Source organism: Lethenteron reissneri, chromosome 9, assembly GCF_015708825.2.
Source record: "Lethenteron reissneri isolate LAM-NWPU_2019-01 chromosome 9, ASM1570882v1, whole genome shotgun sequence".
Taxonomy (NCBI): Eukaryota; Metazoa; Chordata; class Hyperoartia; order Petromyzontiformes; family Petromyzontidae; genus Lethenteron; species Lethenteron reissneri.
The window spans coordinates 13,823,042-13,838,152 of NC_083787.1; the positions used below are offsets into that span (position 1 = coordinate 13,823,042).

The following is a 15,111-nucleotide window of genomic DNA, read 5'->3' on the forward strand; positions in this document are numbered from 1 at the left end:
CTCAAGAAAGCACATATACATGTCAGTCTGAAGTTTGCCAATGAACATCTGAATGATTCAGAGAACAACTGGGTGAAAGTGTTGTGGTCAGATGAGACCAAAATGGAGCTCTTTGGCATCAACTCAACTCGCCATGTTTGGAGGAGGAATGCTGCCTATGACCCCAAGAACACCATCCCCACCATCAAACATGGAGGTGGAAACATTATGCTTTGGGGGTGTTTTTCTGCTAAGGGGACAGGACAACTTCACCGCATCAAAGGGACAATGCACGGGGCCATGTACCGTCAAATATTGGTTGAGAACCTCCTTCCCTCAGCCAGGGCATTGAAAATGGGTCGTGGATGGGTATTCCAGCATGATAATGAACCAAAACACAGGGCCAAGGCAACAAAGGAGTGGCTCAAGAAGAAGCACATTAAGGTCCTGGAGTGGCCTAAACAGTCTCCACACCTTAATCCCATAGAAAATCTGTGGAGGGAGCTGAAGGTTCGAGTTGCCAAACGTCAGCCTCGAAACCTTAATGACTTGGAGAAGATCTGCAAAGAGGAGTGGGACGAAATTCCTCCTGAGATGTGTGCAAACCTGGTGGCCAACTACAAGAAACGTCTGACCTCTGTGATTTCCAACAAGGGTTTTGCCACCAAGTCATGTTTTGCAGAGGGGTCAAATACTTATTTCCCTCATTAAAATGCAAATCAATTTATAACATTTTTGACATGCGTTTTTTGGGATTTTGTTGTTATTCTGTCTCTCACTGTTCAAATAAACCTACCATTAAATTTATAGACTGATCATTTCTTTGTCAGTGGGCAAACGTACAAAATCAGCAGGGGATCAAATACTTTTTTCCCTCACTGTATGTATTAAACTGACATGGAGGTGTCACTGTTGCGCCACAGGGACACCGTAACGCTGCCGTAGATGGACGCTGCAGCCTCCCGGGTGCTTCTTGTTTGACGGCCTCGTGGCGCGCGCCGTCATGACATTTCGCAAACGCCAAAATTCGATTTAGTTAATCAAAAAGTGGCCATAGCTTGTCAATTGCGTGAAGGCGAAATTTTGTAAACCGAACGTTCGTAAATCGAGGGATTTCCTGTATTGTCCTCCACAGTACAGTACTTTTTTATGCGCGACACAAAGTTGGTGTATACGGTGGGTAGAGGCGAAGGCTGAAAGGCGACAGATACGAGAGATGGCAGACGATGCCGTCAGTGACGTGAGTGTGGGTTGAAGTGACACAAATCAGGTCATGGTATTTATAAATTGACGACGTATTTGCGAAACAACGTAAAAGGGGAGACATAAATCTGGGTATGACAGTTTGCTGAATTTATTTCAGGCTGAGTATACCTATAGTTGGGCTTGGGGGATGTTTGACCATAATTCACCATGCTCGGCAGTGCAAATGTGAAGAGAGCGGAGTGGTGCCAGGACCGGTTCAAATATCACTCACCACTGATGTTAGCCGCCGTGGCTGCAAATTGAACTCAGGTAGCCACATTCTGTCGCACAGTACGCTAACCACTGTGTCATCACTCTCCAAAGACCTGTCCCTTTTATAGGCGAAACAGACGTTTTGGTAGCAAGCACTTATAAGGGCAACACGGCACACGAGGGGTGGGTGGCCAATACCACGCCCAGCTGCCGATGTCTCCCCGGTGCTGATGTATCCACACTGCACCAGTGACTAATATAGGGCTGAGTAATCCTAGGGGAGGCCCAGGACTGGTTTGGATATTCGTCACCGATGTTCGGATCGTCTGATTTGTCGCCCACTGCGCTAACCACTGCGCCACCACTCCCCACAAATACACGTCCATTCATTTGGCTGTAGCATTGTAAGCACTTCCTCAGACTCGGCCCATCGCTACTGCCGCAGTGTTTGAGCCATGCAAGATCCAATTAGTTGTTTCATCAGGATCTTGACAAATGACACAGCCGCTGACCTGTGAAGCACAGTGATTACAAGATTTAATTGGCCATTAACAGATTGCAAGCCCAGTTGCTGTGTGTACAGGTCATTCATGTCACCCTGTGAGTGGTTCATCTCACACATACTCTGGTGTTACGATTCATTGTTAAAAAAAAATACCTCCACTTGCACCAACATACATTTATTCTTCACATTGCTGAACATGTGTTCATTTACAACTCTTTGCCAATCCACTGCTGGATTTGCCAATCCAATCCACACCCATTCATTGCACCGAAATACATTTTTATATTAATGTAGTGACATTGCTGGATGTCACCATGCTGGGTGCAGTGCCGGCCCGAGAGGGGAACGGCGTGCGGTGTAGCGACATCGCGGATACCACAATGATTTGGGTGCAGTATCGGCCCTAGAGGGGCCCGGTGAGCGCTGAATAATGGCACTAGATGGCACCAAGCTTTGCGTGCAGTGCCGACCCTACAGGACAGGGTGTGTGGGTGCCGGCTGAAGGCTGAGGTTACGTTAGGTCATGGGACTCTGGTTGACCCGGGAGAACACAGTTGACAATGGGGCCCCAAGAGGGGGCTGGGGGTGGTCACGTGATTGGGACCCAGATCTTTCCTGAGGATTCTGGAAGGTGGATGTGGCCAAGGGCGGAGCCGGCCACGCCACAGAGAATATAAGCCGGGTCCCGAGAGGGACCAGGGTTGTTGTTCATCCTGGAAGGAACCCTTCATCTACGTTCTCCGTTCAACGAGTCTCCAACACGTGGACCCGGGCCGAAGCTGTTGGTCCTGGTCCGCAGTAGCAGTTACGTTTTAACTAGTGTAGTTAGCCTGATGGTCACCACCATGTTAAGGGGAAACTTACCCCATGTGTTGGAACTGAATAAATGTGTTGCCTCCAAGTCTATGTCTGCGACTCAGTTGAACCGATTACATATCCACTATTGTTGTAAAATAGCTAGGAATGTGTAAATTAAATCCTGGTAAATATTGAGGTTTTTTTGTGTTAAAGGAAATGCAATTCGTTCTAATTAATCGTGATAATAAAAAAAAAATTTGAAACGAAATATGCAGACATTGACTGACATTTGCATCTCATCCATACCATGCTCAACAATCGCACTGCAAGTCAACACTTTTTGCTTGCTCCCTCACTCTGCTTCACTTTTCCTGATATTTTAGTTGCATCTCTCCAAAAATAGAATTCTGGCATTGCACCTCTGTTACCGTACAAATTGTAACCAGATCACAGTTGCAGCCTTTCAGCACACATAATACTTATTTAAACATTTTGCCTTGTAACTGCAGGTTTTACGATGAATGGCGTGGCCCAAGGATGGGCTGGCAAGCAGACGGGAATTGCTTCCTTCTCACCGTGGCTGACCGCGTTTGTTTTTTTGCGGCAAGGGCTATGGGTGGCGATGATGTCAATGCACAGCCTCGCGTGCGAAGGGGCCTGGGCTACAACTCGTGCCAAAGTGAAATGGGAGCCACGCTGCGTGCGAACGTCCCAGCCACGTGCTCTGGGCTGCTGCTGCTGAGAAGGGAGGGGGTGGGAGGCGTGTCAGACGAGATTGAGGGCCATAGGATAGGTCTGCAGTATCCGCATTGTTTTGTGGTGAATGCTGTGAAAAAGGTCACGTCCAGAAGTTGTCTCATCTCGTCTCAGGCGAACAGGTCCAAAAGTATTTTTGCTAAATTTTAAGTCAAGTGATCATGATGGCCAATGTCATTGATGCCACTGCACCTAGCCATTGATTAATTCTGATTAATTATGGTAGCTGCTGTAACTTCAGACTCTGAACTCTAAGGCCTGCTCTCATAGTGAAATCAATATTGTAATGGTAAAACATGTAAAAATTAAATCCTGTTCAAATGAACATTCACGATACCCATCTGTTTATAACCAAGATCCACTGTTGAAAATTACACATTAAATTGCCTCAACCCCTGTTAGTGTTCAAGCAAGATAAGAGATCGGGAGCATTCCAGGTGATGCAGTCATACGCAGTAATAGCAACATAGTGCTGTGATAATAATGGCAACACAATTGATGATGCCTTCCCATCTGCCCTCTAAAAAATTATGCATCCCAACGTCGTTCACCCTTTTCTGCACCGCAGCCAAAACGCTGGTGCTCAAGCGAGAGTTGCACTTATGCCCATTGCATGCATCTTGCGCCCATATTGTCAATTGTATGGGAAACCGCAACTCGCTGCTGCATCTGTACTGAATCACTTGCGATGTTCGTGTATGCCATAACTTCGTTGTGCCATAACGTCAGTGAAATTTGTTCATTAAAACACAAGAAGAGCATCCTCCAAGGCATCTGGAAATTCACTCCTTGCTGGACAAAAGAGGCCAAGGGCCTGCTCCAACAGTCAGTGCCGGATTATCCTAGTAGCAAAAGTAGCATATGCTACGGGCCCCACACTTTCAAGGGCACCACACTAATTGCTTTCAAGCTATCAATTCTGGTTCAGTGATTCTGCACTTGCTCTATTACTATAGTACTATACAGCCTTCAACTTTTTATGAACGACTGGGTGTTTAAGGTTAGCAATTTGTCGTATTATCTGGCTGTATAGCAAATTAAAATATACAATTACTTTACTATGCAAGTTTAAAATTAGTGTTTTAATATTTACGTGTGTTTTTTAGGGCCTCTTTATAACATATCCTAGAGGCCCCACACTAGCTTAATCCGGCACTGCTGACAGTACAACCAGTCGGGCAGCCCACAGGTTGGAAAGGCAATGCTAGAGTCTTTAGACTCAGCCAGACGCCAGCGGTGGATTAAGTGTGTTGAAGGCCTGGACTTCACAAACTCCAGCCACCATGCCTGGGCCCTACTATGACACCCTAGGTGGTGCTAATCCGATAGAATACCGAGTCCTGCCCAACTCTATAGCCTCCAAACTAGTGGAGAAGGCAAATGGCCTGCTCAGCAAAAATATCAAGCTTGAGATACATTGCCAATTACACCAGACAATGGTCTCAATTTCTTCACAAGACCCCACCGCCATCAGCACAGCGGAATTGAGGAAGGGTCTGGCTGCAATGAAGAAAGGCAAGGCTGCCGGCAGAGATGGTATCCCCCCAGAATTCCTCCATCACTTAGGTCCTAGGGGGACTCCTGTTGTATATATAGGCCTTTTTCCCAAAATTGAAATTAAGAATAATTCTGCCTATATTTTTTTCTTAATAATCAATCGGGATGTAGCATGAAGCACAAACAAAATGTAACAACCACCCTCACCCCTCAGCAGCTGCCTTCCACAAGTCACACCAGGCAAGGAAGTAGCCATAAAAGAACATTTTTAAAAACCCAAATGCAAAAATAGGAGATTCTGAGGAAATCTCTACCTGGCTTCAAAGGCCGCCACACAGCACGTAAAAGCAAGAGGCGCCCCTCTTTGAGAGAGACAAAAATGTAACAACCCCAGCCGTGGGGGAAGAGGGGGGAGAACGCAACCGGACAGGGGGAACCCCCCCTCCTTCTAGATTAATTATTGCAGAGGGTTGGAGGACTGGAAGGACGCACTTGGGGGCAATCTGGAGCATCTGTTTCCATTGATGGCTGGGTGGCTTGAGGAAGACGACAGGAACCAGGCCTTGATGAAACTTATATTACGTCAATAAAATTAGAACACAAACACACAGGCCGGACAAACAGCTGTTCCCATAGGCTGAGAGAGAAATAAAAGGAATTCCGATCCATTGTGAGAAGGAGAGCTGAGGTGGGCGAATTTTCACATATAACCAAAGACAGATAATGCAAGCCAGTCTTGCAAAGGGGCAGGCTCCGGGGCATGGCCTCGAGATCAACCATGGGTGTCGTGTCTCGCAGAGAGAAGGGACGATGTGTTGTTAAGAGCTGAGTTCGGCATGAACCGACAGAGTATGGCTGAAAGTTTTATTCTACATTTATCCTGATGTTTTGAGTCGCTTGCAGAATCGAGGATTTCGATAAGTTGTATTGTACTAAGCTATCATTTCATAATCAACGTTTTTGGGTTTAGATCGCGTTTATTTATAAATGTGTCGTAACCCTCCACCACCCGACACGGCCAATCAGTAAAAATGTGTCACGTTGACAAAGACAAATAGTTCACTGCTTTAGCCCACCGGTGTGTTGAAGCCACAACATTTACAATTTGAGTACGACGTTTCGCTGGTAATTGCGATTTAAAGGTTTTTATTAACTTCTCAACGGGTACAAGGAAAACCAAAGAGAGTACTGAAAACCACTCCTTCCCGGGCGCCCCGGTTGGCCCCTTCGAGTCTCCGTCACATCCGCGGGCTCCACCCACATACAATGCAACAAAACAAAGCTCGCAACCATAACGCACACCGCCCCGTTCCCCTTATTCACATTCATCACCACCATTCACCCATGCGCTGCTCCATCACATCGCCTTCCCCCGATCGAACACGTACATTCCTCGCCCACACGATTTAGCAGGCCGGCTAAAATGTGCGTGGCCATCCTTCACTATCCCTTCCCTATACCCGCCGGTCCCCTCGCTACCCCACCCCGGGTAGGGGCCACTTCCACTTCACACCTGCGGCCTTGTATCCCAGCCTAACCCGGTCTACTTCCATCACCCTTTCTAGCAACCTCCTCGCCCAGTAGCACACCTCCAACGGTGATATAGGGGACCCATCCAACTCTTTTCTGCGAGCTCCCCACAAGGCCTCCTTTGTCGCGCCTATTACAGCCCACGTTCGATCTCTGTCATCTCCCCGCACCTCCCTTAAGACTCCCCACATAATGTCCCGACTTATCACCTGCGACGGGTAAAACCAGGACAACAGCGGACTGCTCAGTCTCCACACCTCCTGTGCGAAGGGACACCTCACCATGACGTGCACCGCGTCCTCATCTGTGTTGCAGCCCCTCGGGCATTTGGGCGAACGTGCCATTCGGCGAGAAAACATGAAGCCCCTCGTCTCCAATCTATCCCACACCGCCAACCAGGACAGATCTCTCTGTTCTTTTGTGAGCGCCGTTGATGAAGTGTTCCTCCACACTTGACGGTACATAGTCCTCTTCGCGCCCATCACCCCCTCGCAGGCCTCCCCTTCGTTTACTTTGGCCAATACCTCCTTGGAGTTCCACGATCCCCCTCTCTGACTCAAATTGTACTCTTTTATGTAGTCACCCACCGCCGCATTCAGCCATCCTTGTGGCCAGGCCAAGGGCGTGCCCGCCGGTAATTGGGTCATCCCAAGCCCCCTCAGGAGCCACATCAGGCGATACCTTAAATAACACGCGGCCTTCCCCCGGGGCTCTTCGGAAAAGAATAACCTCAAAGTGTTGCACACAAAAATTGAGGACAGCACACGTGCAATATTTGGGGCACCCTTCCCCCCGTTCTCGACACGTTTACACATCACCACTCTCTTCACTCTATCCATCCCGCCTCCCCAAATGAATTTAAACAACATCGATTCCAGGATTCTTGCCTCCCTCCTACCTGGCGGGTACACATATGCGAGGTAGTTGAGTGTTGGTAAAACCACCACCCTCACTACCAGAATCCTCCCTTCCATCGTGAGCCGTCTCCCGGCCCACTTGCCTAACTGTCCCTTTACCTGCTTTATCCTCCCGTCCCAGTTTCGTTCTGCCGACCTTTCTCGGCAAAAGGACACTCCCAAGACCTTGACTTCCTCCGTCTTTATCCCCAACTCAGGCGGCCGACCCTCAAATAGTCTCGGGTCCCCGAAGGCCATCAATTCGCTCTTCCTCGCATTCACCTTCAAGCCGGAGGCCAGGCCGAAGCGGTTTGTCTCCTTCATGGCCCCCCACACTGATGCCACGTCCCTACAGAGCACGACTACGTCATCCATATATAGCGCCACCTTCCCCTGTTCCTTATTCCCGGGGATGGTCACTCCCTTAATCTCCTCATTGTTTCTTATTGCCTGTGCAAGGGGTTCCATACACATTACAAATAGAACCGCGGACATCGGGCACCCCTGTCTCACCCCTGACTCTACTGGAATTGTCCCCGAGAGCTCCCCATTTATCAGTAGTCTGGTCTTGAGCCCTTGGTAAAGACGCCTCACCCAATCGACCAAGGGTCCCCTCACTCCTATTTTTTCCAACACTGCGAACATATACTCGTGCGAGAGGCGGTCGAAAGCTTTCTCAAGATCCAGGCTAAGAAGCCCTAGGGGGCATCCCCTCTCTCCTTCTACCTCTATTGCCTCCCTTAATAAAATCAGGGAGTCCGAAATCCTTCTTCCTGGCACCGCACACGTCTGGTCGGGTTCGATTACTCCCTCCACCACCTTCCCCAGTCGCGTCGCAGCTATTTTTGCCATAATCTTGTAGTCCGAGTTCAGGAGCGTAACTGGACGCCAGTTTCCCAACTCTCTCCGGTCCCCCTTCTTATACATCAGTATGATGAGCCCCTCACACATTTCTTCTGGCACCAGTCCACCCTCCAGCATTTCCCTATACATCTGCAGCATGTCCCCTTTCATTAAATCCCAGAATGTAATATAGAATTCTGCTGGAATTCCATCCAGTCCTGGCGTCCTATTCTTATTCTGCCTCCTCACTGCCTCCTCCACTTCCTCCATCTGGATCCTCCCTCCCAGTACCTCTGGGTTCTTAACCTCATGTCTTAGCTCCCCTAGTAGTGCCTCCCTTATTCCCTTATCCGTTCCCTTCCTCCCATACAACTCCCCATAGTACTCCTCCGCTATCTCTATCATACCCTCTGTCGTTGCCTGCCTGCCTCTGACCGGACTCACCAATTCCCTAAGTGTGTTGTCTCCTGCCTTGCATTTCTTAAAGAAGAAACTCGTACATTTCTCTCCCTGTTCCGTTTCCCTGACCCTTGCCCTGTATGCCATTTGTTTGACTCTTTTCTCCAATACCGAGGATAACCTTCCCTTCAATCTCCGTATATCCTCACCCACCGGGAATCCCAGCTCAAGTAACCTGTGCTTCTTCTCGATTCTAGCGTTCCACAGCTGCAGTTCCCTGTTTACACTCCTCCTTCTACTATGTGTCTGGAAGAGGGCCTTTATCCGGCCCTTCACCATGCTCCACCACTCCACCCTCGTGGCAAAGCATTCCTGCAGGGTTGTCCAGTCTTCGTACTTCCTTACAAAGTCTTCCACAACCCTTCTGTCTTCCAACAGGCTCACATTCATTTTCCAGGTTCCCTTCCCCATCTTCAGGCCACCTGGAATACCGAGCTTTGCCTTCACCAAATTGTGATCTGACAAGGGGAAGGGTTCCAGGTCTGCTCCATCCACCTTCACATTGGCAGACACAAAGATGAAATCTATTCGTGATTGCCTTCTACCACCCTTATCCGACCACGTGTATCCCGGTCTCACCGGGTGTACCTTTCTGAAGGTGTCAGTCATTTTAAAATCCTCTATCAGCTCCTTCAACTTCCTAGAGGAAGGATCGAGCCTCCTCCTCCCAGCCACCGATAATAGGTCTGCCAGGCACAACGGGCAGTTAAAATCACCCCCCATTATGACTTGCCGTCTCGTCACGAGTAGGGTCGCTACATTATTCCATAGGTCCACTCTTTCTGTGCACGTCGTGGGGGCGTACACATTTATTAGTCTCAGGTCTGCCTCTCCATAAGACACGTCCACATAATGGAGGCGGCCCGGGATCACCTCTTGGGACCCGACTATCTGTATACCCCTCCTGCCTAGGAGGGTAACCACCCCCGTGCATCGATTTTCATTACTCCCGGACCAAAAGTAGTAGCCATCCCAGCTCTCCAACAGCTCCTCCCGGCCCAGGGTGTATGGTAGGTGGCATTCCTGGAGGAAGACCACCTCCCACTTGGTAGCCTGTAGCAGTTGTATTATTGCTCCTCTCCTCCCCTTTCCCTTCAAGCTCCTCACATTTACGGACGCCACGGAAAGTTCCATGTTGGGATGTGTCTCAGTCCGAAGTGGCCTTCTCCGCTCGCCCTCCGTAACCGTCTTCATTCGCCAGTTCCCGCAATTTTATTTTGCCCCTTGTTCTCAAGGGTGTCCCCCTGCGCTGGCTCTCCACCCTTTCCTCCATCCGCTCCCTCGAGGCCTCTGTGTCCAGCGAGGAGTCCGAGGATTCCGTGCTGCCTAAAGGGGCGCCTCTTTTTGGGGCTCTCCGTATCCTCCTTTTCCTTCCGATTGGTCCCTCCCATGTCTCGCTACTGCCTTCCTCCTGCTGTCGTTCCCCTTTTCCTTCATCCTCCTGCACTGCCTCCGCCCAGTCTTCCACGGTCGTCTCGGAGATGCTGCCCATGCCGTCGCTCCCCTCCCCCGCCAGCCCCTCTTCCTGCTCGCTCGATGTCGATTCTGCTCTTTTTGCATGCCTCTCCCCTTCTCCCCCTCCATCCGTCGCTGGTGGCTGCTGCTCAGCCACCTCCCCACGTCCTTCCCTCACCAGTTCCTTATCCGGGTCCAGTTTGGTTCCACCCTCTTCCTCATCCCTCACTCCTCCTACCCTATACGCCCTAACCTTGTTGGCGTACGACTCCGGACAATTTTTGTACAGATGTTCTCGGCTACCGCAGAGGTTACATTGTGCCGGAACACTGCATTCTTCTACCTCGTGGTCCAGTGCCTTGCATCTATAGCAGACTTTTGTCTTGCACACTGCAGCCAGGTGACCGCTGCCCCCACACCTCCTACACAGTTTAGGTTGTCCGGCATACACAACATATCCCCGGTTGCCTCCTATGTTCAGGGCACTCGGGATGTGTCTCAGGGTCCCTCCCTCTGTTTTCAGCCGCACCCTCCATTGTCTTGCCCCTGTCCATATCCCCACTGAGTCCCTCACCTTTTTACAGCCCGACACTACCGAGCAGTGCTGTCTTAACCAGACCTCCACGTCGTGGTCATGTAGGGCTTCATTGTATAGGAAAATAGTCACCACCTTCGTGTCCAGCTCTGATAACAGTTGTAGCTTCATTGATATCAATGGCTTCTCCTCCGCCTTTTCCTCGAAGCGGGTCATAAATCTTTGTAGCAGGGGGCTTGAGTTGAAGCTTACATCAAACGCCCTCCCTCCCGGCAGAGTTATCAAACAGTACAAGTCTGTCGGCTCTATTTGTAGCAAGCCCATCATTATTGACCGTACAAAGGTCGCTCGGTCGATGGTCACTTCTTCTGCTACCTCGTCCTTCATCATTACTCTGACGCAATTATGTCGTTTGACATGAGGTGGTGTCAGACTCACCCCTGCCCCGCCTCGCCATTTCCCGTCTCGTTCCCGGGGCCTCCCAGCTCCCACCGGTCCAGCGTCCACTGTCGCGTTCTCCCTCCGGGCCTCCCCCTGCCCCAGGGTTGCTGGCGTCTCTCTGGCTTCGTTCCCCACCCTCCGCTCGGGGGCACCCGCATCTCTGCGTCCGGACGCCGTACCTTTTTCTCCTCGGCCTCCCTCACCCACTCCATCAGCTCCCGCCCTCCCATCCAGTTCCTCCATCCTCTCCTTCTGCCGTGCCTCCGCCACGTTCCCCTCCATCCGTCTCCATGCCTCCTCCACGCATCCCCCTGCTGCCAGCGGGTCGGTCTGGTTGCCCCAGTCCCCTCCGGCAGCGTAGGTGGTGTCGGTGGCCCTCTGCTTTCGCCGCGTCTTCTTCTTATCTCCTGCAGTCACCGTCTGGCCGACTCTGTCGTCCCAGGCTCCCTCAGCAGTGCAGGTGGCATTCATTTCTCTTGACGCACTCCCCGCTTCCTTTTCATCTGCTGCGAGCATAAGCTGGGTGGCTCGGTCATCCCGGTCTCCTTCAGCAACTCGGGTGGCCCTCGTGGTCCTTGACTCTTGCCGTTTCCCCTCTTCGTCTGTTGCGATTTCCGTCTCCATTCTCCAGCAGTCCCCGCTTCTTGGCAGCGTGGTCATCCCTGGCCACACGGTCAGGGCCCTTGCAGGCCTCGGGGCTGGTGGCTAGGTCTCACTTGAGATCCGGACGGGCTGGAAGGATCACCTCGATGCTCCTGGTGTCTCCCCTGGCAAGCCAGGGCAGTTTCCCCCTCATCGGGCAATTCGCCAGAATGGTGAGGCTCTGCTGTGTCTCCCGTTCTTATATAGAGCAGCAGCAGGGTGACGTCATCATTAACTCATCAGGTGCAAAGATTCAAGGGGGGAGTGATTGTAATTATATACTAGATTAGTAATCAGGCTATTGTTACGATGCGAGTTGTAGATTAGTAAGCATTTGGAATGTGTTTTATTGTGATCACACAAGCATTTGGAATGTGTTTTATTGTGATCACACAATAAAACACATTCCAAATGATTACTAATCTACAACTCGCATCGTAACAATAGCCTGATTACTAATCTAGTATATAATTACAATCACTCCCCCCTTGAATCTTTGCACCTGATGAGTTAATGAGTTAATGATGACGTCACCCTGCTGCTGCTCTATATAAGAACGGGAGACACAGCAGAGCCTCACCATTCTGGCGAATTGCCCGATGATGCTGGATGCAATTACCAGCGAAACGTCGTACTCAAATTGTAAATGTTGTGGCTTCAACACACCGGTGGGCTAAAGCAGTGAACTATTTGTCTTTGTCAACGTGACACATTTTTACTGATTGGCCGTGTCGGGTGGTGGAGGGTTACGACACATTTATAAATAACGCGATCTAAACCCAAAAACGTTGATTATGAATTGTTACATTCATTTTAAAGGACTTTTTCCTATCGCCGTATATGATCACGTTACTCTGAGGAATAATCGATTGTTCTATTACCCAGTTAACAAACGTAATCATCGAGGGTTAAATGTACGGATCAATGAGGAGAACATCTCCAGAAGTACTGTGTTGACAATTCCAAGCATAAGAGTTCGCATATTAGAGTGTTATGTTTTTGATTAGAAATTAAAATGGCTGAACACAGAAGTGCCTGAGTGGTGCCTTCCTAAGTTCATGCATAATAATCTTAATTATGAGAACTGTATCCTGCAGTGAGATTTGAATCTTTAGACCTGATATAAAAACACTAAGACATAATCAGTAAAGGTTAAAGTGAGAATAATTGTATTATCCCGATTGATAATACAACCCTAGACAACGAAGCCGAGTTTAATTTAGCATAATTACATCACACTTGCATAACTCCATACAACTCATTGTATTATCCCAATTGATAATACGACCCAAGGCAACGAAAACATGCCTAATTATCATAACTGCACACATTAGCATAATCACATACATTTACAGAAATTGCCATAATTACGCATCCATATTCAACATAGATTATGCGTATAATTACATACATTAACATAATTTCGGATAACTTCGCATTTTTTCCAACACTCCAATGGCTAGCAAAACTGTACACAACCATGAAAACCGGATGCATCCCAAAAGCATGGCGAGAGGCAATGGTTATTACTATATCCAAACCGGGCAAGCCAACGGATGACCCAGGAAGCGATAGTCCAATATCACTCCTGTGCAAGACCTATAAACTCCTGGAATGCATCATCCTGTGGAGAATCAGCCTCCTTGTTGAGTCAGTGATCCCTGAAGAGCAAGTGGGATTCCAGCCTGGACGCAGCTGCTGTGTCCAAATTTTTGGCTCTTGTGACGCACACTGATTCCGTATTCCAGAAGAAATCCAAGACCGACACAGCCTTTGTGGACTTGTCATCAGCCTACGACACAGTCTGCTTAAGGGCTTGATGTCGAAGATCACAAGGACCATTCCCTGCCTCTAAATAATATGCCTGATATGAACGATGCTGAACAACAGGCTGCTTGTTATATGGCCAACAAATCCCACTAACCCAGTTTTCCACGAAGTTCAGTACTCGCGGCAACGCTCTTCAATGTCTATACAAGTGTAATAAGAGCCTATGTCAGATTCACGTGGTGATCGGCTTTGCCGGTCCCGCTTTACAGCCAATGGGGGGAGAGCCTGGGAGCATGGCCCCGGCGTGATCACGGGATGTCAGCTAGGTGATTGGTTTCGTTGGTCTTGGCCTCAGCCAATGGGAAGACAAGTCGGGGGCGTGGTCCCGGGAGTTGATGGGGGATCTGGAACATTCGGCGCAGGCCATTGAGGATTGGCTGGAGTGTACCACGTGACCCAGGCATTAAATAAGGGGAGAGAGGAGAGACACGGGATCAGACACGGAACTAAGAGAGGGAGAGGCCACGCGCGAGTGGGGCTCCGGGTGCCATGTGGTGGTGGGTCTCTGGTTACTGTCTGCCCGCTTCCCGTTGCCTGCCAGCAATGGGGAGTGTTTGTGAACTGCAAAGGAAGTGAAATAAAAGGACCGATTCTACAAGCCGTCTCCAGCGTGTTATTACATTGGTGTCAGAAGTTCTTCTGGGACCGTTTGGACGATCTTCAAGATGTCCAAGCACCTCAGAAAGAAGAACCCACCCGACCCTCCATCGGAGGAAGTTGTGGAGATGGACGACGACGATCTGCTAGGAGCTACGGCTCCTCTGCCTCCGACAGCCGCTCTCCTCGACCCCGCTCATCGCCCACGGGAGGAAGAGGCAACCACCTCAAGGGCGGACGAAGGATGGCGGCTGATGGCGGAGCAGATCCAGTCGCTCCGCGCGATTCTGCTCAATCTGGTGACGGCGGTCGCGTCCTCTACGGGCCTGGGTCGGCCGGCTGCGGTTCAGCTCGATGCCGAGGACCAGGATCTTCGAAGGGAAACGACGTCCGCCATTGCTCCTGCCACGCGGGGGGAGGCCTCCATCTTGGGTGGGGCGGCGGCGACGGAACCTTTTGACGCCATCTTGCGCGAGGCTGCTACCACGCGGCCGCCGGACGCCATTTTGTCAGAGACGCGCAGAACGCGGGAAGCGCAAGTGGAGACGCCCGCGGCGTCTGCCTGCCATCGCGGACATCGGCTTCCACACATTAAGGAATTTATCGCCGGGGGCGATTGGAGTGCTTTTACGTGGCGCTTTGAGTCGGCCTTCAGATCCGTGCGATGGATGGAGGCGGAGGCGCTGGAAGCGCTGCCCACGATGCTGGACGATGTTTCACTGGCGGTCTTCCGATCCATCCCGGCGTCCAAGAAGAAGACGCTTCGTGATGCTGTCGCAGAAATGGCGGAGTTTTACGACCCGTCGATGGCAGCCACGAGGACATTTATGTCACGTCGTCGAGGATCGGAGGAGTCGCCCTTGGCTTACCGGGGGGCGCTGATGGCGTTG

The 15,111-nt window shown here is 50.3% G+C and overlaps 1 long non-coding RNA gene across 1 annotated transcript in view; it reads right to left on the minus strand.

The window, feature by feature from the left end:
- LOC133340321 (uncharacterized) overlaps positions 1-15,111 on the minus strand; it is a 21,566-nt gene continuing 6,455 nt past the window's right edge. The window contains exon 3 of the long non-coding RNA XR_009754882.1: positions 1-1,949. This is a non-coding gene — a long non-coding RNA (uncharacterized LOC133340321). The remainder of the gene's footprint in view (positions 1,950-15,111) is intronic.